This window comes from Callithrix jacchus, chromosome 4 (genome assembly GCF_049354715.1).
Source record: "Callithrix jacchus isolate 240 chromosome 4, calJac240_pri, whole genome shotgun sequence".
Taxonomy (NCBI): Eukaryota; Metazoa; Chordata; class Mammalia; order Primates; family Cebidae; genus Callithrix; species Callithrix jacchus.
Window position 1 is genome coordinate 48,762,973 of NC_133505.1, and position 23,661 is coordinate 48,786,633.

The following is a 23,661-nucleotide window of genomic DNA, read 5'->3' on the forward strand; positions in this document are numbered from 1 at the left end:
GTTGTCTGCCTCGCCATGCAGGTGACAGTACTTGGAAAATTGCAGGTGCTCAGGAAGTAGTGAATGAATGAATGGAAACAACTCTCAGGACATAGTAACTTCTATATTTAAGCCCAGATTAGGTAAAACATCCTGTCCTTTTTCCTTGTAACACTCACCACAATCATATTGACTGATATTCTGTGTAATCATTTAATAGCTGTCTCCTCTATTAGAATAAAAGCCCCATGAGGTTAGAATTCTGTCTATCGTCCTTCACTGTGATTTCCCCAGAGCTGAGCACTGTCACACAGTTGGTGCTTGATAATTGATGGAAGAAGGGAGGGGAGGAAGGAAGTGGGTGAGAGAAGAGAGGGGAAGAGCAAATGAACACAGATAGTAGCACTGGGTCATGAAAAACCCCAGGGCAAGAACTTGGTCCCAGAAGGCTCTTGCGTCCATGGCGATGGAAAGATGGGGTCCTTGGTTTGTGGGGGGTGGTCTGACCTGCAGAAGTGAGCCCTTGGGAGGGATGGGCAGGGCTGCTGCAGTGGCTGGGGCTCTGTGAGCTCCCCGGGTTCCTGTCCCCAGCCTGATGCTGTTTCTGCTGAAGGCTCTGTGCTTTCCCAGGGAGAAGGGCTGTGGTTGTGGATCACTGATATTTGTTAATGAACCTGACCTGCAGAGGGATTTCATTTCCTTCCTGCAAAGGTCATTCCCCTCCCCAGGCTGCTCTGTCAACTTAAGGGGGATGGGGAGACCAGAGGTCCCCTGACATAATCCTCAGGGAAGCCTCACCCACCCCAGCCCTGTAGAAGCCTGTGACAGCTTTGCACATCCTCCGTTGCACTTGGAAAAGATATAAAACGTCCCTGTTTGTCTCTTAGTAAAAAAGCAGTGGTTTCTACCTTGTAATTAGGATTACTCTGCCTACAGTGTAATGTTCCTTTTAATCACCAAAGGGTAAGCCAGCAGTTAGCATAATGCAACATGTTCATCCTAATACGCATAGGCATTGGTGGGGAGAGCAGAGCAAGCAGGGAGGAGAAGGCCCTGATTCAGCCACAGCAGTGGGAGGCAGATGCCAGGAGAGAGGCATGCTGAACAGGAATGCGGCAGTGACCATCCAGGGCAGAAAGGAATTACAGCATGGCCAGTAGGGTGGGGTGCTGGAGTGGGACTGCTGCTGGAGACAGGAATAGGGACGTTCACAACACCTGACTCAGGAAGCCCAGTCCGAGGGAGACACAGCCCCATCCTCAGGAAGCTCCAGCCTGAAGGAGCTTCAGTCTGAGAGTGGACACAACCCCATCCTCAGGGAGACCGAGTCTGAGGGGGAAACACAACCCCATCTTCAGGGAGCCCCAGTTTGATACAGGAAAGATAGTTTCTGGTCTCAGCAAGTCTCTGTAAGATGCAGATGTGATTCCTACTCTTAGCAGTTCACAGTGTAGTTGTGGAGCTCCCAGCTTGATGGCAGAAGGACACCGCTGCTGCTCTCAGAACCCTTTCTATCTGATAGAGGTGACACCAGCCTTGCTCTCAGCAAGCTTTCATGAGAAAGAAAGAATCCTTACTCTCAGGAGGTCCCCAAACTAATGGCAGAAGGAAGTAAATTAAACTCCATTGAGCTCTTTCTGTATACCAAGCTGCATGGTAGATGCACCTAGCTACGCATTTAACCCTGTGGGGCATCCAGGGCCACATGTTGCCTGACTCCAGGGGGCATCATTCATATGGGAGAACAAGAGGGTGGCACCCTGAAGGTGTCCACTACCAGGGCCCCAGTAATCATACCTACTCCCAACTTATGGAGGAGACAACTGGAGCACAGACAGGCTGAGCCTGAGGGTTCATAGCTGAGAAGCAGCAGAGTCAGGACTTGAAGCTGGGTTTTCTGAATTCAGTCATGTGCTCCTAAGATAGTTTCTTATCTGTGAGGGGAAATAGAGAGAAAAGCCTCCTACACATCCTGGTCTGGAGTTGCTCTATGAGCAGAGTCTGAAACAGAGGCTCACTCCTGGTGGCATTTAGTTGGGAAGTGATCTCAGGGAGCAGGAGGGGAGAAGAAGGAAAACAAGACAGGGAAGGCAGGAGAGCCCATCCAAGCTTGCACTATCAGAGTGGCCATTCCTGCAGGACAATGAAGTCCAGGCTGAGGTGGTCTCAGATGGAGATGAGAAATTTATTGGGAACTGGAGTAAAGGTCAGTCTTGCTAGGCAAAGTGATGTGTGATCTCTCTGGGACACCTCTGGAGCTTGGTGTAACATGTCTCAGCAACATGTGCCCAAGGGGATGAGAGGGAGAAAAAGTTATCCCTTGACTGTCACCTCCTATTGGCCAATAGTGACTTGCACTTCCTGGTTACAGGTGCCTGAGCATGAAACAGGTACCAGTGGGAATGAACTGGTATCAGAGAAGCCCTGGGCAGGAAGTGAGAGATGCAGGGTACAGGCAGAGGTGAGTGCTACTGGGTTGCCGCTGCACAAGACTGGTGGAAGCAGGGACTGGAGGAAAAGGCAGAGATGAGGAAATTAAACAACTGATATGGTTTGGCTGTGTCCCCACCGAAATCCTATGTTGAATTGTAGTCCCCATGATCCCCACATGTTGTCGGAGGGACCTGGTAGGAGTGTTTGTTGAATGAGTGAATGACATACCTTCATTGCCACTTGTCCTGTGGAAAGGTAACATAAGAGCCTCATTTTTGGTCTCATCTTGAATGGAATCCTAAACTGGAGGCCCAGGATACAAGTACCTAGCTTGGGCCACTCCCTGTGCTGCTCAAATCCGGTACCCTGGAGGCCTCAGGCATAGGTGGGAGCCATGGCCATAGGGGGCGTCCTCCAGAGGTAGATGCCCCAGAGAGCAGTGGCTTCTGCAACTGGTAGCTCTCCCTGTCCTCAGCCTCACTCCTCCTGCAATGCCTTGGAAGGACTGAGCATTTTCTGCTCTCAGTGACCTGTGACTAAAGCCACAGCAGCTGATTAGCACCCTGCTGTGTGCTTGACCCCTGCCCTGGCTGGCACTCCACTCCTGACCATTCCCATTTAATGGGCTCAGTGCCTGCCTGGCAACCTCCATCCTCTCACCCTTCACGTGATTTAGTTTTCAGCCTGAGGGTCGCTTGTTTGCTTCACTTAGTAATTAACGCTTTCTTCTGGCTGTTCTCTTCCCTCCTCCACTGACTGCGTGATCTGGGACTGGGTCCTCCCCAAGACAGGCTGAGGCAGATGTGGACCCTGCCCCAGGGGATCCTGCAGTGGAGCTGACACACTGACATAGAGAGGAAAGGATAGGGTGCAGGGATGATGAGGGAGGCATCGCAGACAGCACATGGTCCAACGTTTACCTACTGTGCAGAAGGGAAGACTGAGGCCCAGAGACAGTGAGCAGGCTGTCCAAGGTCTCCCAGCAACCTCAACGGTCCTAGTCTGAGTTCCCCACCAAAGGTCTGAAAAGTGTGAAACACGGTTTTAGACATGGATAGTAATTTTGGGAGGGGAGCGAATCAGGGGCTGGAAGAATGAAATGGGAAGGTGAGTAAGACAGTGTAAGCGTGCCCTACCAAGCTGGCTTCTGCCATGGGCAGTGCAGGTTTCGTCACACGACAGGCTCGCTGAGGGCTTCAGAAGTGTCCACTCCAGAGGGAAACAGGGGACTATTGATTTTTTGGTTCCTGGCCACCATTGGGCAATGGCTGCCCCATGCCATTGGGGTGCTGACATCCTCATACCTCTGGGGTTGTGCCTATGTCTGTACAGCTGGCTGTGCAGCTTCCTGTGGGCAGTCACTGCCGAGGTGTAGAGAGAAGTGAGCTGCTGAGGCAAGGTGCTGTGAGAGGACACCACGTGTGGCTGATTCTGCAGCAACAGCCACAATGAAAGGTTGGGCTGATAGGCTGTGGGTAGGGCGCATGCATGTCAGATTCACAACGCAGTTGTCAGAGAACAAGAAAGCACAGCCAGCAGGACTGGGCTCAGCAGCAACCATCAGAACACTCAACTCCACTGCTCCAAAAAAAGAGGCTTATTTTTCTCCTATAAGAAGAAATCCAGAAATAGGCAGTTGCTGGCATAAGTTCAAAGATGTTAGTATCAAAACCTGAGACGTCTTAGCCTTCCCTGTGAGTGCAGCATGGCTGGTGCAGTTCCAGCCATCACATGTACTCTTCCAGCAGGAAGAAGGTGGAAGCATGGTGGAGGCCAGGACAGGGGAGCATCTTCATCAGGTCAGCTGAAGCTGTCTCCAGGACCACTGCAGTGGACTTCCACTACAATTTATTGGCCAGAACAGTCACAAAGCAGCGCATCTAAGGAGGAGGGCAGAATGAGGACAGTGGGGTGAGGGACAGGCAGTGGGCAGCAGCCAGCACTGTCTGCCATGCAGATACAGCCTCATTTTCTGTTTCCTTTGTAGAGGAGCTGACTTCTGCCCCTGCCCACACTACACACTTTGTTTTCTAACTCGTGGTTGGCCTGAGTGGCCCTCGTCTCTGGGACCATTTAGGGTGAATGTTGGGCTTCTCCACTGAGACCAGATGGATGAGGAGGGATGGAAAACAATCAGGAGCTTTCCCATTTTTTCCCCTCCACTCATCTCTCCTTTGAAAGATGTCCCTCTTGCAGGTGAAGCAGGCATTATCTGATTTCATCAGTGACTGAGCGCCATGCATAATGAGAATGGTGTATTTTGATGTGTTTGTTTCCCTCTCCCAGCCAGTGGGTGATGGGCCTGGAGAAGGGTGCCAAGGAGAGAAATGGAATCCAAGGCTACCGCAGCTGCCCTGTGTCTGTGAGGGACACTGGGAAGCCAGCAGCCAGGGGTTCCTGCTGTCTACATGTCCTGACCCAGCCGCTACCCACCCCAGGGCTTTGGTTAGGTTCACAATGCCTACCTGTCATTCAGGGTCTCTCCAATCACCCCAGGCACGGAGAGGCACATCTTCCCCACTCACCAGAAGGCCCAGCTGTCACTCATGGTCACTGTCTTAGTCTGAACTCCCTGAAAAACCGACCCTGAGTCAAGGATTTGAGTGAAGATGGGGAGGTAGGAAATGGGGCAAGGAAGGGCAGGAAGCTTATGCACTGAGGTCCTATCCTAGGTTTCACTGTGAGCAACTGTGGCTCAGTCCCACTGCAGGCCTTTGGAGGACCATGTGGGACACTTCTACACCAACTCCATCAGCTGCTGGTTGAGGATCTTGCCCAGGGCTGTCATCCCCCAGTGTTCTGGCTGCCACACGGCAGGCGGAACAGAATGCAATCGCCAGAAAAAGGCCCTAGGTACAGACATGCAGGCAGTGCCCCAGGCAGGTTAATCTGAGAGTGGTTACAATGGTGAGACCAGGGGCACTCCAGGGGAGCTCCAACAGTGATTGCCACAGACACAAGGACTGTCCCAGCTGGAGGAATGGAAGGGACCGTCCCAGTGGGGTGCTGTCGGCATTGGGCGGAATGACTTTCCTTGTGTGAGACAAAGGCTCTTTGCAGGATCTTGACATCCCTGGTCCCACCCACTCAATGCCCATCACACCTCATAGTCCCAATGACAACCGAAAGTGCCCTACACATTTCTAAACACCCCCTGCCTCCAGTTAAGAACCTCTGATATAATCCAATCCCTTTGTTTTCCAGATAAAGGACTGTGACTTGGCCAACAACACATAGTTAGTTGTGAGAGGCCAAGCTAAGCCGGAAACACGAGTTTCTTGAGTTGTTATACTTACTTTTTCCAAAAACAAAATTGGGATGGCTTAGTACTCATTCATTCATTCATTCATTCATCACAATTTATTTAAATGTCCTGTCTGAGCTCTAGGCCCTCGTCTCCCCTGACTCATTTCTAACCTGGTGCCCTCCTGCTCTGGTCCCAGCCCTGTCCCCAAGGGTTTTGGTAGCATTTGTACCCTGTTGCCACCGAGCTCTGTGTGAGGGGAGGGCTGGTGGCTGCAAAGTGGCCTAGCACAGACTGTGGCTAGATGGGAACATCACTTTCCAACAAAGCTGCCCTGATGCCTCTCCTGTAGCTGATGAAGGCCACACAGCAGCAGTGATGGTAACGAGGCCCTAAGTCCCAGCATCATGCTCCTGGGAGGGAGACACTATCCAGCAGCCCTCTCCTCATCACTGCTTCTCCACCATCCATCTGCTGTTCACTTGCTGCACCTGCAGCCAGGCCCTGGGCCACTCTCCACCCTCTGGGCCCAGGCTTCTCTGTGACTGGCAGTCCATTCAGGCCTGGCACAAACTCCTGGCATCAGGCACGGCATGAGTGTCATGCCAGCCTCGGAAATGATGGAGCATCTCTGGCTGCTGCCCCAGGGACCTGGTTACCCGACCCACCTCCAGCCAGAATCCACCTGGCTCCCTCTGCTCTCTGCTAAGGGCTGGTACCAGATGGTGAATTATTGGGGCTGATTTACAGCGACAGCTAAATCGGCTGAGGATGAGGTGTGGATGCCAATAGGCATGGAGTGAGGGGCCTGCTAGGTGGGGGCGGGGTTGGGATGAGGTCAGAAGCAGGGAAAGGAGAGGTCCCCCCCAAAGAGAAAGTGATGCAAACAGCAAAGAAAAAGCCCAGGGCCATGAGAGGAGAGAGGAGTGGGAGAGCAGAGGCTGGGAGAAGAGGAGGGAGGAAATGAATATAGCCGCCATAGTTAATTAATTGAGCCCATATCATATGCCAGGCGTGAATGTTCCCATGGCCCTGTCCAATATGATAGCCACTAGCCACATGTGGCATTTTAAATTAAATTAGAATTAATTATAATAACTGTAATTACAAATGCAGTTCCTCGGTCACGTTAACCACATTTGAAGGGCTTGATAGGCACATGTGGCTAGTGTACCGGACGGTAGAGCTCGAGAAGCTTTCCATCATCCTAGAATGTGCTTGTGAGTGGGCAGCAGAGGGGAGGCAGATGTTAAGTAACAACAGCTGACAATTCCATGTTGCTGATATGCACATATATCTCTATCCCTCTGTATATCTCTCCATGCATATATCAGGCAGTCCTTTAAGAATGCTGCATAGATTTATTCACTTGTATCAACTGCAGATGGCAGGGGTTTCTACCAGAGGTCAGCAAACATTTTCTGTAAAGAACCAGACAGTGCATATTTTAGGCTTTGTGGGGCATATAACGTCTGTCACTGCTGCTCAACTCCACCACTGCAGTGTGGAAGCAGCTGTGGACAAAATGCAAATGAACAGGCATGGCCGTGCCCCAATAAAACTTCATGGGCACCGTGATATTTAATGTCATGTGTCACAACATATTTTTTCTTTTGATATTTTTTTCAACCACTTAAAAATGTAAAAATCTTTCTTAATTTGAGGGCAGAACACAAACAAGCAGCGGCCTGGATTTGGCTCGTGGGCCATTGTGTGCCAACCCCTGATTTACATCATCCCCATCTCACAAATGTGTACTAAGACACAGAGGGACCAGATAGGTCACCCAAGGTCCCACAGCCACAAATGGCAAAGCTGATATTTGTGCCCACGTGCTTGGCCTCCGGAATCCAGACCCTCAGCCTCTCTACACACCAGTGAAAAATCTAATTTCTGATAGTGATCATTGCTATGAAGAAACTAAGGGTGTGATATGGTAGTGACCAGGGGAGAGGGGTGGTCTAGATCAGGTGAACAGGAAGACTGTACTGATGAGGGAGCTTTTGGCCTGAGACAGAGTGACAAGAAGGATGCAGCCATGGCATGACCCAGGAGATGACATCTCAGGCATGAAGGGAACAGTGGGCACCATACTCTGCAGCAGCATCATGGGTCAGCATGGCGGGGGCATGGAGTGAAGGGCGATGGCTGACTCCAAGGACAGGGTGTTGGGCACGGAGTGAGGCTCATGAACTCTGAGAAAACAGGGACTATTTTAAGTGTGACGGGTAGTCACTGCGACATCTTAGCAGGAGAATGGCCAATACAACTCATGGCAAAACCAAGTGTCACCCTAGATGCATAAGAGAAGGGGCAGGAAGCTGGTTAGGAAGCTGCCACAATCAGCTGCACAAGCAATAGGCAGTGTGGAGTGGGGCAGTCGTTGTGGAGATGTAGATGTAAGGGTGGAGGGTAGATTTGAGGGGTTTTCTTTGTTTTGTTATGGTTTTTTTTGAGACGAGATTTCTCCATGTTGGTCAGGCTGGTCTCAAACTCCCGACCTCAGGTGATCCACCTGCCTTGGCCTCCCAAGAGTTATCTTGTTAATCAGAGCCAACAGGATTTATTTTTCATTTGGACGTGAGACGTGAAGGCCAAAGAAGAAGTGATATGACTCCTAGTTTGGGGGAGCTTCAGCAATGGTGGAAGGTATTGCTATCTAGAGACTGGAAGTACAAGAAGTATAGGTTTGGGGTAAGGAAATCAAGATTCCTGCTTTGGGACATGCTAAGTCTGAGATGCTGTTGGACATCCCAGCAGCAATGGCAAGTGGACCGTTCCACATTGGAGTTTGTAGCCCACTGAAGAAGCCAGGGCTAGAGATATAAATATGGTGAGCAGCAGCAGGTAGGAGGTTGTTAAAATCATAAAATCAAAGGAAGGTACAGGCAGGGAAGAATAGAGGGTCTTGGAACTGCACCTGGCATTGGAGGAAGGGCTGAGTTGGAGGCTCCAGGAAAGGACAGTGAAAAGAAGACACTGAAGTCAAACTGAAAGAAGAGAAGTAAAGACTAAGATAAAACATTTATACTATATTTAACAAAATATTGACATGTATAATACAGAGGTTTTATAAATAATTATAAAGGCAAGTCTATAGAAAATGGGCAAAGTATGAATAGGCAATTTAGAGAAAGAAAGCTAATATGTCAGAGAAGACTCAGGCAGAACACAGAATTTACACCTGATGGTTCAAATGATGGCAATTAAATAAAGCATCAGCTTGTAAAGAAATGGACAGAGTTAAAGGAATAAGCAAGGGATGATGAAGTGCCCAAGGCTAGCAATAGCAGGAAGCTGTTACCACTCCTAGGGCTAGGAGGCAGTGGGAGGAAAGTGTCACTTGAGTTAAGTAGAGGTAGAAGCTGGAGAAGGGGCCACCCCACAGGAGCTGTAGTTTTAGAACAACGCCAATACCAGAGGCATGGGGCTGGAGCAGGAAAGGAACACCCTGACCTTTCTCTTCTCTCATCCCACACTTCAGCCTCCTGTCTCCCAGGATTCCAGGAATTGATTCCACAGACAAACACACATACACACAAAATATCAGCAGAAAGATCTTCACTGTAGCATTGTTTAGAATGGAAAAACTGGGAACAATATTAACATCTATCAATAATAGTGATGATGTTGATAAAGATTATGATAGCCGATAGGTGTATGATGTGTGTGTGTGTGTATGTGTGCACATGTGTATGTACAACATGTCAGGCTTAATTCTAAGCAATTCCCATGCATCATCTTGTTTAATCTAACAATGATCCTATGTGGCAGGCACTATTATTTAAGTTTATATATGAGTAAATCAAACCTCAATATGGGCATAGTGAAATTATGGTATGGGCATACTACGGAATACTGTGCAGCCATTTTAAAAAGGACATAGGTTTAGAAATACAAATCTGCAAAGAAACACATTGTTAAGAAAAGTAAGTCACAGAAATATTTGTATAGTATGATCCCTTTTATATTTTTAAAACAGTAACTCTGTGTGTATTTCTGTGTACAGAAAAGACCTGGGAGGATACATTCAACAAATAATGGTGGTCACCTAAGTGGAGAGGGTGGGCTAATGGGAGTTGAAGAGGAGTAGCATTTTTATTTTACATATAATCAGTACATACTGACATATTCCTTATGGATAAAATAATGCAAGGATAAACTGAAGAAGTAAAAGGAAACAGAAGACAAGAACAAATCCCATTGTTGAAACTGGGATTTCAATCAAGCAGTTTCCCATCCTAGTACTGCTGCATTCTAGCTGTGTGCACCTGGGTGCACGCATTGCTCTTCCAAGCTTGGTTTCTCCATCTATGAGAGGGGAATATAAATCATGGTGCCCACTTCCTCAAGCTGGCGTGAGGTGCACGTGAGAGAGTGTACGGGAGTCATGCAGCCTAGTGAAGCCTGCCCTGCAGAAGTTCAACAGGGCACACTCAACGCATGCTGTGCTTCCAGCCCGTGGGAGGCTTGAGCAAAGTGAAGGTGGCAAGAGGAGCGGGGATGGAAGGCCCACTTCTGTGATTCTCTGGCTAGGACGCCAGTCCCTGGAGTTTATAGGCCCTGCTCACACAGAACTCAAAACCCAGTACTGGGGCTTGACCCCACCTGCATGCAGCCAGCACGCCTTCTCTGTTTGGCAGAAAACAAATCATGTCCAGAGGCTCTGCAGCCCTGTCCCCTGATCTGAGCTGGAAATAGAGGCCACAGTCATTCAGTAGAAAAGTGCTGGGAATAGAGGCACACAACCTTCTGAGAATTTATACTAATGGTTCATAAAGTGTCGCCAAGCCACTTTCTGAGGGCCTTTTAAGATAATGCTCATTTGCAATTCACAAATGGAGGTTGTTATGGAACTAAGTGCTGCCAAGAGAAAGACTTGTGTCTACACACTCCCCAATAAGCTTATTCAAAGGGTTATCGCCTTCTAATGCTCTCAGACTTGGAACTAAGCTTTACAGCCCCAAGGATTGTATTGGTGAAACACAAGTCTGGAAAGATAAATACCAAACTTATACCAGTATTAACTCTAGGGTACGTGTGTGTGTTTATGAGGGGGTGAGACATTCCTATTTTACTTCCAATATTGATGCAGTGCTCGAATCTGCTGTGATGAAGATTTTTTTCAGATATTTTATATGAAAAAAATTAATAAGAAAAAAGGAAAGCACCAAATAGGATTGTCCTGTGGAATATGCAGTATCATAGACGTATGAAGGACCTGCACTTCCTACACATGAAAGTAGTTACCATTTACAGAGCCCTGATCTGGTGCCAGGCACTATTACAAGTGTTAAGCTATTGAGTCATGCAGAGGACTCCACAAGGTAAACATTATTCTCCCCACTTGCAGAAGAAGAAGGACAGGGCGGGGTAGAGCAACACCCTAAGTCCATGCATTCGCTGATTAGTATGAAATCACAAAGCAATGAGAAATGGATTTCCTCCTCCCAGACAGAGGCAAAGAACCTCACCAGGAGGCTCTCCCTCCCTACCTAGCTAGGAGTATTCAGAGAAAATCCTGCAGCATCTGTTCACATGATTATCAGGGAGCAAAGTGCCAGGAAAATTAGAAATCCCACCATTCCGCCTTGCTGGAATGAGTCCAAGAGGGTAATCAACCTTTGAGATGAGGCTGCCAAGCAGAGCATGCCAGGCTTGGTCCTTTTCAGGGAAGACCCCAAACAGGGGGCCTGGGCTGTTTTTGCCTCCAGGGACAGTCCTGTAGCCAGTGTCCAGGGGATAACAGGGGTGGTAGCCGGAGAGGATCCCCTTCTCCCCAGAATCCTTGGCAGGCAGCAGGCTCACGGCTGCCTTCCCCTGACACTAAGGTGAATTTATAGGAGTGCCAGCAGGGCATACAACACAAGAAGATACGCTGTTCCTCACTCCAGCCTGGCTACGCTGAACTGGAGCTCAGCTTTTACATCCAACCCCCTCCCTCCCTCTCCAATTCTGCTTCCTCACCTGCTTCCCACAGCTGAAGGCAAAAGAATGCCTTAAAGACCCTTCAGTCACCAGCAGAACAAGTGTGGCCTGGAGGTGCTCTCCCGGTGGCCATGCTCACCACGCTCACCACGGCCCCAGGACCCCTGGATCCTGAGCTGGGGGCCGTGTGCCCTTCCCTGACTCTGCTTCCCCAGATGTTCATTGTGGCTCTCCCTCTCCTTCACACCTCACTGGTGGCAGACAGCCAAAGCAACCCCCCCCACCACCACCACACAGTCAAGTTGGCGACCAAACTACATGAAATTTCTATGGCTGCAGATGGCCTGAGGCTACTCTTAACCTTGACAGGATCTAGCGCTGGGGGCTTGAGAATAGTCAACCAAGGCTCAGCCCCTGGACGGGGTTAGAGTCACTCCTCCACCTCGTGGTCATTGTTGGAACTACAACCTGGGTTAGCCTGTTCTGAGAGGTGCTTACTCCAAGGGATGATGGAGGAGGTTTGATGATGACAGTGGTGATGATGTGATCACGATGATGACGGGTCCAGAGTGCAATCACTTACCTCTTGCCACTTTCTGCTCACATTAACTCCTCAAAAGGGCTTTTTCCTGACCACCCTATGTAAAACAGCACCACCACTCTTAAGTCTGTCTCATTTTTTGTAGCACGTATCATCTAAAATATTATTAATTTGTTTGTTGTTCATGTAAGCTCCATGAAGGCAGGGGCTGTGTTTTTTTTCACTGATGTATCCTCTGTAGCTAGGAGTACCTCGCATGTAGCAGGTGTTCAATAAATATTTGTGAAGTGAAGGGGTTGGTAAATGACTCCCCAATCTGCCTCTGTGCCCAGTGGTCCTCCCAGCTCCTGGCAAGGCCACAGATCCCTCTCCCACAGACCCAGTTTGCCTGTAATACTGGGAACAGTCTCCGTTCTCGCCTGGGAGATGTAAGGACCCTGCATTAGTCTGTTTTGCATTGTTGCTAAAGGAACACCTCAAGCTTGGTAATTTATAAAGAAAGAAGATTTATTTAGCTCACAGGTCTGCAGGCTGCACAAGAATGCCATAAGCATCTGGCTCAGCTTCTTGTGAGGCCTTGGGAAGCTTTTTCTCATGGCAGAAGACAAAGGAGGAGCAGGTGTGTCACATGGAGAGAGAGGGAGCAAGAAAGAGGGGGGGAGGTGTCAGCCTCCTTTTAACAACCAGCTCTCAGAGTGAACTAACAAAGTGGAAACTCATTCATTACTGTGAGGGTTGCACCGAGCATTTGGGAGGCATTCTCCCCACCCCCCGCTGCCATGACCCAAACACCTCCCACTAGGTCCCATCACATTTCAACGTGAGATTTGGAGGGGACACACATCCAAACTATATCAGACCCCTAGGCCTCACATCTGCTGGTTTGGACCCCGCTGGTCTGTGGTGGTCCTGCCCTTGGTGGTCAAGCCACTGCCCTTGGTCCTTGCCTTTAGCATCTAAATCCCTCGATGTCATTCCCTGCATCATGTCCTCCTGCCTCAACCCAGTGTCTGTGCTTGTTGCCTGCCCACTGAGTGCCAGGCCCTTGGCTGGGTGTTTTGTATTCCCTACCTCTTATCTTCACGGCACCCTGCAAAGTGGGTGCTGATTATCCTCATCTTTAGATGAGAAATGCAGAGAGATTGTGCAACTTCGCATGTGTGATTTACGCCACCCCTGTGTTTTCCGGAGATGGCCCTAATGATGCTAATGGGTGAAACAAATAAAGAAAAATATACACAAAGAAAGTTTCCACAGTGAGAAATTTGAGAAAACACTGGGTTAAAAAAAGCAGAACTCTTTATATCAGGACTTCTTAGACCCTTTAAAATGCTCATGTGCATGGCAACCCCCAAGTGGGGAGGGGTATACACAGGACAGAGCATTTCCCAAACCTATCTGACTTTGGAACCACTTTTCCAAGGAGCATCTCACAGGGCATGGCTTTCAACCCTCAGGGAACCAAGATTGGTTTCAATCCTTCTGGTGAGGAATGCCAGGGGTGCGAGAGGATGAATGGCAGGCCACTCCTATGGGTATCTCATTGAATCTCCACAACAGCTCCATGAATAAGCAATTCTTATCCTCACTTTCCAGACGGGGAAGCTGAGGCTCAGAGCACTAAAGTAATTTGTCTATGCTGCCCATAAATATTTGAAGCTACTGGAGTGTGACTATTCACCAGGTGCTCTTGAATGATGGTGAGAGGGAAGAGGATTAAGACAGCTCACCGGGAACCAGGAGGCAGACATGGGGTCTCCATGAAAGGAGTTCGGAGAGGAGGACGTGACTGTGCCCAGTCTCTGCGGGTCACCCAGTGCTGACACACAACAACCGCCACCACAGTTTCCACGCTCCTCCGTCCCTGTTCTCAGGATGCTCCTGCAGTTTTAATTAAATGCTGCGTATTGCAGCTCATTAAGGAGAAAACAGTTGTTCTGTATCTAAGTAGCCTCAGGTCTCTTCACTAGTTTTACTGCTCAAACAACATTGCAGAGAATTTCATAGTGTTAGGACTTGGTATTGCCTCTAAGCCTGGCAGGACCTCCAGGCCAGGGCCGTGTGACCAATCGCGCTACTCCAAGGACACTGTGCTCACTTCAACAAGGATTCCTGGCCAGGCCCTGCCTCCCTTCTCTCTTCAGACCCCCTCCCATCCCAGGGAGGGGCTCGGCCTGCCCTAATGTTGGTGCCAGGATCCATGATGTTGGGAGGTAGAAAGGCTTAGAAGGGTTTAGGCTGTACATGTTAGTTCCCATGACAGAAAGGTTGTCTCACTTCTGAGCTCTGACACACACCGTTTGGCACCTTGGTCCCTTGCTGGGTTATTAACAATATTACTGTATCTTCCCACAGCCCTTGCCACAAGCCAGACGTTGTTCTGAGCTCCTTACCTATAGTAACTTGCCAAATTCTCACAACAACCCTACAGGATAGGTACGGCTGTTTACGTTTAATAGATGGGGGTACCGAGGCAAAGGGGTTTAAGTTTCTTGCCCAAGATTATAAACTACTAATTGGTGAAGCCAGGATTCAAACACAGGCTCTCTGGTCCTGAGTCTCTGCTCTTTGCCACCATGTTATACTATCTGCTAAAAACCCGACTCCCAGGCTTGGCCTTGCTCTCTGTCAACTGCCCTGAGCAGGGACTGTAATTCTGCCACTGAATTCCCAGCTCATTGATGACTGCTTGATTGACTGCTTGCCTAGGTCTTCAACCATCACTGGATCCTAGATTGGCATCACCTTTAGCAAATTGTGTTTTTCAAAGATGGCACAGTAATGTCTTTAGAACTGTCCCACTCCCCCTCTAAATCTGGACAGATGTTTGTGACTGACTCTCCCAGAAAATGTGGCCAAAGTGACAAAATGTAGCTTCTGAAGCTAATTAATACAAGTTTCATGCACTTCTACCTTTCTCTTTGGGGCTTGGCCACCATGTTGTGAGGAAGCCCAATTAGCCTTTGGAGAGACCCATGTGGAGACAAACTAAGGGCCCATCAAGCTCCAAGCTGACAGCCAGCACTGACTTGCCAGTCAAGTGAGTCACTTTGAACGTGATCTTCCAGCCCCAAGTTGAGTCACTCAGCTAATACTAGCCATGTAAAGCAGAGACAAGTTGTCCCTTCCAAGTCCTGGCCAAACTGCAGATTCCTGAGCAAAATAAATGATTCTTGTTGTTTTAAGCCCCCACGTTTTGGGGTAGCTTGTTGCATAGCAGTAGATAAACCAGCTGTGTCTGCCTTTGAGGACATGTTGTGATTTTGGATCATCTTCCCTGACACACCCTCTTTTACTGCTGAGCTCTATCTGCCAGGCCAGACCTCTCCCAATTTCTCTGTCCCCACAATTCCTGCCCCTCTCTGATACAAAAAGCAGAATGGCTGGTGCTTTTCCATCTGCCCATCTCCCTGCAGGCCACAAGGTGCTGCTGGCCTGGGCCCAGCTGCCAGCCATCCTCCCAGCAACACCCAACTCCAGACTGACTCTGAATGTCAGGGACCAGTTTCCCAGGCAGTAGGGCCAATTCCAATCTATCTTCTAGCTCACACATTCTTGCTTCAGCAAGAAAGCTACTATTTCTCCTTTCTATTGAGTGTATTACAACAATTTTTTTATTTTGAAAGTTACAGTTAGTTCTTTTGCAAATTATCCAGCCCATTGTTATTGTTTTTCATAGATCTGACACACTTTGAGTTGTCTTTTAATTTTAAAACATATAAAACATGGCCGGGCGCAGTGGCTCAAGCCTGTAATCCCAGCATTTTGGGAGGCCGAGGCGGGTGGATCACGAGGTCAACAGATCGAGACCATCCTGGTCAACATGGTGAAACCCCGTCTCTACTAAAAATTACAAAAAATTAGCTGGCACGGTGGCGCGTGCCTGTAATCCCAGCTACTCGGAGGCTGAGGCAGGAGAATTGCCTGAACCCAGGAGGCAGAGGTTGCGGTGAGCCGAGATTGCGCCATTGCACTCCAGCCTGGGTAACAAGAGTGAAACTCCGTCTCAAAAAAAAAAAAAAAAAAAACATATAAAACATACTGCTTTTGTACTGGGTATGATAGTTAATTTTATGCATCAACCTGACTGGGTTAAGGGCTGCCCAGATGGCTGGTAAACATTCTTTCTGGGTGTGTCTGTGAGAACGTTTCCAGAATAGATTAGCACTTGAATCATTAGACAAATTAAAGAAGATCTGCCCTCACCATTTTGTGGGGCATCATTTAACCCAGTGAAGGCCCAAAATAGAACAAAAAGGTGGAAGAAAGGCAAACTTCCCTCAGTCTACCACTGCTTCTTGAGCTGAGACATCCATCTTCTGTTCATCTACATTGGAGCTCCTGGTTCTGGTCCGTTAGACTCAAGGACTAACACCCCGCCTCCCCATCCTACCCTACCCTGAGTTCTTTAGCCTTATAGGAAATTGCATTAGCTCTTTCCTGGTTCTCCAACTGCAGATGTCTTCATAGGGCTTCTTGGCTTCCACAATCACATGAGTCAATTCTCATTATAAATCTCCTCTTGTATATCTATCTATATATATATCCTTTTTGTTTTGTTTCTCTAGAGAACTCTAACACTCTGGGTAACAAGAAACACAATACTTCCTATTTTTTAAACATTTTTGTGTTACTCTTACTCATGGTGGCTTGTTTTCCTTTGGGTTTAGGGATTTTAAGCTGTGAGCTTATGCCCTATTAATATTTCTTTAACTGTGAAAATTCTTTGAGATCTGCGTTTAAAGCACATTCCTCAGAAGAGATTTGTGTTCTCTTCTACAAGGCTCCTGGTGACATCACCAAGGCAGAATCACTGGCAAATTTCACCTGGGCTTATTAGATTAAATATGAACCTGAAAGGACATGCCACCATGGCCATAATACGTTCTTTCCAGTTTCCCTGGGGCCTACTTTTCCTTTCCTTTACTATTGGAAGCATTTTAGGACCCCATCTCTACCAAAAAAAATTTCTAAATTAGCTAGCTAAGCATGATGACAGGTACCTACAGTCCCAGCTACTTGGGAGGTTGGGGTGGGAGGATCACTTGAGCCCAGGAGTTCCAGGATGCAGTGAGCTGTGATTGTGCCACTGCACTCCAGCCTGGGCAACAGAATGAGACCTTGTCTCAAAAAAAAAAAAAAAAAAAAAAAAAAGGATTTTGGAAGCATTTGCTCTACATTCTACTCTGGTTCCAGTGTTCCAATGTGTAAAAGTTTGTCACATTTTAACCTGAGTTAGTTTTCTTAACTACCTTCTTTCTTATGCAAGGTACTCCAGGCAGCCTTAAAACCATGGGAAGCCGTGGAAGAGAAAGTGTTCAAAGAGGGAGGTAGATAAACCAAAGGAAACAACAAAAAATGATTTTCATAAAAAATGAAAAATTGTGCCTGGGTTTGTGCCTGTTTGCAAGAAAAATTTTTCATCTGACTAACAACTAAAGTTATTTCTCAAACCATTTAGTAACTCTCAGTACTATTTCCATAAGCAAATTACAAGTTTATTTTATCTTTTTTCTTAAAGTATGTTCCTCAATCTGAAAAGGGCTTAACATCTACCTTAAGTTATTGTAGGCCTTGAGAAGCAATTCTCCAAAAATCTATTTCCTAGAAATAACGAACTCAGCTTTCTCAGTGGTTAAGCATTATTTTCTACCTGGTTAGTTTGCAAATGTGTGGTTTGACAATCTCTGCATTAGAGCTGGTGTATTTGCTATCTATTGTCACACTAATGCTATGTAATAAAACATCACAAAACTCAGTGGCTTTAAACAATGAACATTTACACAGTGGGTCAGTAATTTAGGTGGGGCTTAGCTGTGTGGTTCTTCTGGTCTCAGCTGCGTTTGCTCATGTGCCTGGAGCCTACAGGTGGGCTAGCGATTGGCTGCTGCAAGCTATCCTTGGCCAGGGGGACTGAGAGACTTGGCTCTGCTCCATGTTGTCTCGTCCACCAATAGGCTGGACTGGGCATATTCTCATGGTAAGGGCAGTGGTTCAAGAGAGCACTTTTCAAGCCTCAGTTGTGTTTTACCCACAAATATCTCTTGGCCAAAGCCAGTCACACAGCAAACCCAGAGTCAAGAGATGGAGCACATCACCCCACCAGGTAACAGCACATGAAAGTTGCACAGCACAGGGCATGAGTACCAGGAGAAGCAAAGGAGCCAAGTGATATAATCCATCACAGCTAGTGTTCAGGCAGCCCTTTCACAGGAGCCACACCAGGCAGCTGGTCTAATGGTCCATTAGCATGTCCCTTGGTGAACAGAGCAAGAATGAACAGAACCCTCCTCCCTCTTTCCTCAATCCTACTTGGGCCTTAGCATCAGAGTTCATGTGTCTGACTCACTCTCTCACTCCTCACTTCACCTGGATTAAAACTGCTAGTAACACAATTTTAGAGTTTTTGGGGACTGCCTAGGAAGGCAGCAGTCAAGCAGGGCTGATCTCCCTGCAGCCAACACATCCACTTCTGAGCTCAAGCCAGAGTGGCTGCTTAGTTCTCTGGGCATGTTACTGAAGATAAAATGTGGCTAGAGTTCAATCACTTCAAAACAGAACACCATTTCTTTCCCGAATTAACTGAGAACATGTTAATAGATGACTTGTAGAGAATCTGTCAAATCTTCCATTCATCAATACCATGCCAAGGAAGGAAGCATAAATCAGAAAGCAGTTACGAGAAATTGTGCATAAATGCAGCAAAGCTCAAGGTCAGTGGCCAGACCATGCACCTGCCTTCCATACACCCAGAGCCCACAGCAGGGCTGGGTGCACATCAGCTGTGTGCCTAATGTGTGACCCCTGGCCTCTACTTCATAAGCAGAGAGCTGTTAGACCTATAGCCTGAGAAAGGTGAGGGGAAGACCTGGGAGGGCTTTGGTTTAAACCCTCCATATAGGATATATTTGCCAGAACTGTCATAGGAGCAGCTGACAGAAGTCTAAACTCAAGGTAGGTTAAATAGAATGAGAGATTCATTGTCTTGTGAAACCAAATAACGATGAAGGTCAGCAAGGAATGCCTGGAGCCACAGACGCAACCATCAGAAGGTTTGCTTCTTCCCCTCCCTCCTCTGCTTCCCAGCTTTTCTCTGTGTGAGCTCTCATCTCACTCACCATTTTTCTCCACATTGTAGGTAGATGGGTCGGGAATTGAGAAACTGACCAGTGACCAGCTCTGAACCCACATCCAATCTTCCTGACCAGTCAGGAGAAGGCTGTCTGTTCTGAGCTCCTGCTTGAAAAATTCTAGGGAAAGGGTCTGATTGGCCAGGCCTGCATCACGTGATCCAACCTAGACTGATCATTGTGGCTGGAGTTGGTTGTAGGGAACAGGGGTGGGTCATCAGTGGTCAGCAGCTCTCATCAGAACCACATGCATTTAGGAAGATGAGGAATACTGTTCTTGGCAGAGTGAACCCTGTGCGTCCACCACAGAGGGCTGATCGTTCTAGCACAGTGGCAGCTCTGAAGGGCCTCACCATGAGGTTCCTCACCTAGAGAGCCTTGCCAGCTTATGGGTGATGCACAGATGTAGATTGTAAGCTAACCTTTTCTTGAGGAGTGGCTGGGCTTGGTCCAGTGAAATAGGAATGGAGAAGGAAAGTAGACAGGGACTGTCATTTTCTTAAGTGTGCCGGGTACTGTCCAAGGCACTCGACAAGCCTTGTCTCTCCTATTAATCACCTGAGAGATATTATCCTTTTTGTTGTTTGAGACAGAGTCTCAATCTGTGACCCAGGTCAGAGTGCAGTGGCACAATCTCAGCTCACTGCAGCAATCTCTGTTCACTGCAGCCTCGACCTCCTGGACTCAAGCAATTCTCCCACCTCAGCCTCTCGAGTACCTGGAACTACAGGCAAGCACCACCACACCTGGCTAACTTTTGCATTTTTAGTAGAGACAGAGTTTTGTCATGTGGCCAGGCTGGTCTCAAACTCTTGGATACAAGTGATCCATCTGCCTCGGCCTCTCAAAGTGCTAATATTACAGGCACAAGCCACCTCACACAGCCAAGAAATATATTCTTAGCCCCATTTTACTAGGGAAGAATACTGATGCTCAGAAAGAGAAAGTAAGTTACCCAAGGTTACACAGAGATGGATTGGGCATTTGAAATAAGTCTTCCTGACCACTCCACATCTACTCTGCTCTACAAATAATCTAACCACACCACTAAACCCCTTCTAAGCATCAGCAATTCCACTGCTGCGTATTTACTCTAAAGAAATGATGGCTAATGACCATGAAACAACATGCATGAGAATGTTCACAGCAACTTTATTGCTAATGGCCCCAAACTGGAAACAAGCAAATATCTATTCATGATAGAATGCATAAATAATTTGCAGCATATTTATACATGAAATACTACACAGCGAGGAAAAATAACACATTATTTTGGGAGGCAGAGGTGGGTGGATCTCCTGAGGTCAGGAGTTCGAGACCAGCCTGCCCAACATGGCAAAACACCATCTCTGCTAAAAATATGAAAATTAGCCAAGGGTGGTAGTGTGCGCCTGTCATCCCAGCTACCTGGGAGGCTGAGTAAGGAGAATCACTTGAACCTGAGAGGCAGAGGTTGCGGTAAGACAAGGTCGTGCCATTGTACTCCAGCCTGGGCAACAAGAACAAAACTACATCTCAAAAAAAAAAAAAAAAAAAAACAGACTATTGTTACATGCAACAGTGTGAATGATGAATCTCACAGACATTTTGTTGAGTGAAAGAAGCCAGGCACAAAGAGAACGTACTATGTACATCCACTTATATGAAGTTCAAGAAGAGGGAAAGCTAATCTTGGTAAAGGGGTCCAGACTAGTGGTTATCTCTGGGGTGGGTAGAGACTGGAAAGGAGCATCAGGAAACCTGGGAGGCTCAAAACCTAGACATCTTGATGGGGTGGTGATTATGCAGGTGTTTACACAGTAAGAATTCATCAAGTTGTACATTGATACTTTGTATACTTTATGTATATGATACTTCAATTAAAAAAACAATTAATTCACAAGTTTGATAGATAAAAGTTCTAAGCCCTTGAAGTCTACACTGTTCTTAATTAATTTATGTTTTCCAAAAATAACCTGAAGATTCCCCCACCTGAGGTTTGTGGTAGAAGCTCCCATTCATTTCTCGGTGTATCTCTGCACAGGTGCTGCAGCTAGAGCTCCCCTAAGAGACCACTCTGGGGCTCTCCTCTCTCCTCACTCCACCTCCCAGATTGCAACAAGGGAAATCCCCAGGTTCCCAAGGGTCTTCCTCCTTTTCTGAGCTCCACCATCAGGGTGAGCTGGGGTTGGGGATGGCAGCACTCAGCACACCTTCCTCCTGAGCCAGGTGGCTCTTGCATGGCCGGAAGGAACGGAAGCTCCCAGCGGCACTGAGCTGGGGAGTGGATGTCTGGCACAGCACCACTGGTAGGAACATCTTCACAGAAGGTGATGGAACCAGACACAGGATCCATGTCCACAGTGGCCAAAACTCAGTGGGAAAGGGCTGTGTTGTGCACTTGCATTGAAGACTGTTAGTTCTTTCTTTTATCCACCTACGTTGATCATACCTGTATCTGTCTCCTCACCAGGAAAATGGACCCAGAATATCTAATTGAAGAGTTACCTTGAGGTAGAATTTCAAAAGGAGACTTTACAGAAGAGCTCATCTAGTTTATACAGTGCTTTTGTGTAGATAAGTAAAAAGAGACCCTTCCTCAGGACATTTCATTGCCATCCATTGACTAGTTATCCTACTGTACTGATTTCCCTAGAATGAGACACATTATAGCCATCTGCCATAAAATGATCATATTAAGCTTTCAAATCTACAACATCTCTTATGTGACTGGTAACCACTAGGGTTGTGCAGTACACAACCTGAACAGACATATACATTGGCCGTGTTTTCAGGATGTAATGCATGATGTACGAATAAAGAATCTGCCCTGTTATTCTCATCTGGAGCCTTAGGTAAATCCCTCTGTTCTTCCAGGGCAGTCTTTGATTTGGACTGAATTGTGCCCCCCTCCCAAAATTCATATGCAGAAGCCCTAACGCCCTTTGTGATGGAATTTGGAGATAAAGCATCAGGGAAATTGGGTTTAGATGAGCTCGTGAGGGTGGGGCCCTCAAGATGGGATTAGTGCCCTTATGAGAAGAGGAAAAGACACCAGAACACACACACACTCTCTCTCTCTCTCTCTGCTGTGTGAGTGCATGGGAAAAAAGACTTCAACTGAAAGCCAGGAAGAGAGCCCTTGCAAAACTCTGACCATGCTGGCATCCTGATCTGACTTCCAACCTCCAGAACCTTGGGAAAATAAACTCCTGGCGTTCAAACCACTCAGTCTATGGTATTTTCTTACGGCAGCATAAGCCAAGACAGTTCTCATCATCTGTTAACCTAACTTTCCATGAAGAATTCATTGATCATTACTTAAGTTGTTAACTCTCTCAGGGACATCTGAATTCTCGAGTCTATTCATATCCAGCTCCCAGAGTGAACTGCTAATGACAGACCTTGGAGCAGCATTACAGGCAGTGGGGAGAGATGCATTCGAGGAAGATGGAGGGTGTTAGCACTCTTTGAAGCAGCCTCTCTCCTTCAATCACACTGTAGGCAACAGCCTCTGCTGCCCATGCCTGAAGAGGGCCATGGATCTGGATTCTGAGGCCCTGCTCTATGGGAAGGAGCCTGATCCTGAAAGATACAGGGGATTAAAGTCCCCAAGGCAGGAGTTTTCCATCCTTGCAGCCTCCTTCTGGCTATAAATTTAGACTTGCCAATTCCAAAGGAGCCATCTGGCAGGTGGGAAGAGTAGCGAGTGGGCCCTGACCCTCCAGGGACACCTGGCTTAGAGACAATGGAGAAAGTCATCTAGTGAGCTTCCACGTGCCTCCTTCCCCCAGTTTCTGTTTTAGCATTTTGGGAGGAAAAAAGGCATTCTGGCAATGAAAGTGGGTCCTGCTAGGAGGAGAAGATGGCTGTCATCATAGGGGGCTGCATCCCTGGGGAACCCGCAGTCCCTCGAGCTCTGTGAGCTTTCCTGGCTAGGGCCCAAACTGAGCCTCACGCAGTTCCTTGTCCACTTGGCATCTCCTGTGTGTCCCCCACTGCGTGGGCATTGGGGAGAAAAAGATGTGCAGGAATCCCCCCACCCTGGGGGCCCACAGCCCGCTGTGGGAGTTTGGCTCATAGAAAAATCATTACGGAAGGTGTGAGAAGTCCTGTGGGAGACAGGGAAAATGTAGGTGCTGGGAGAACACAGAGGAGAAAGTGAGGCAGCCCTCTGGGTGGGACACTCAGGGAGGGGGAGGTCCCAGAGGAGGTCACATTTGAGCTGTGTCTTGCCAGCTAGGCCAGAGTTCACCAGGCAGAGGGTAAGTGCGGGTCCAGCCAAGGGGCATGGGGGTGGGCTTGCCAATGGACGGACCACGTATCCAGGCAGTAGCAAGGTCCTAAAGGGCATGTGACTGGACTGAGTTGTCTGGACTTTATCCACAGTAGGCATTGGGAGCCATAGAGGATTTTAAGCAAAGGCA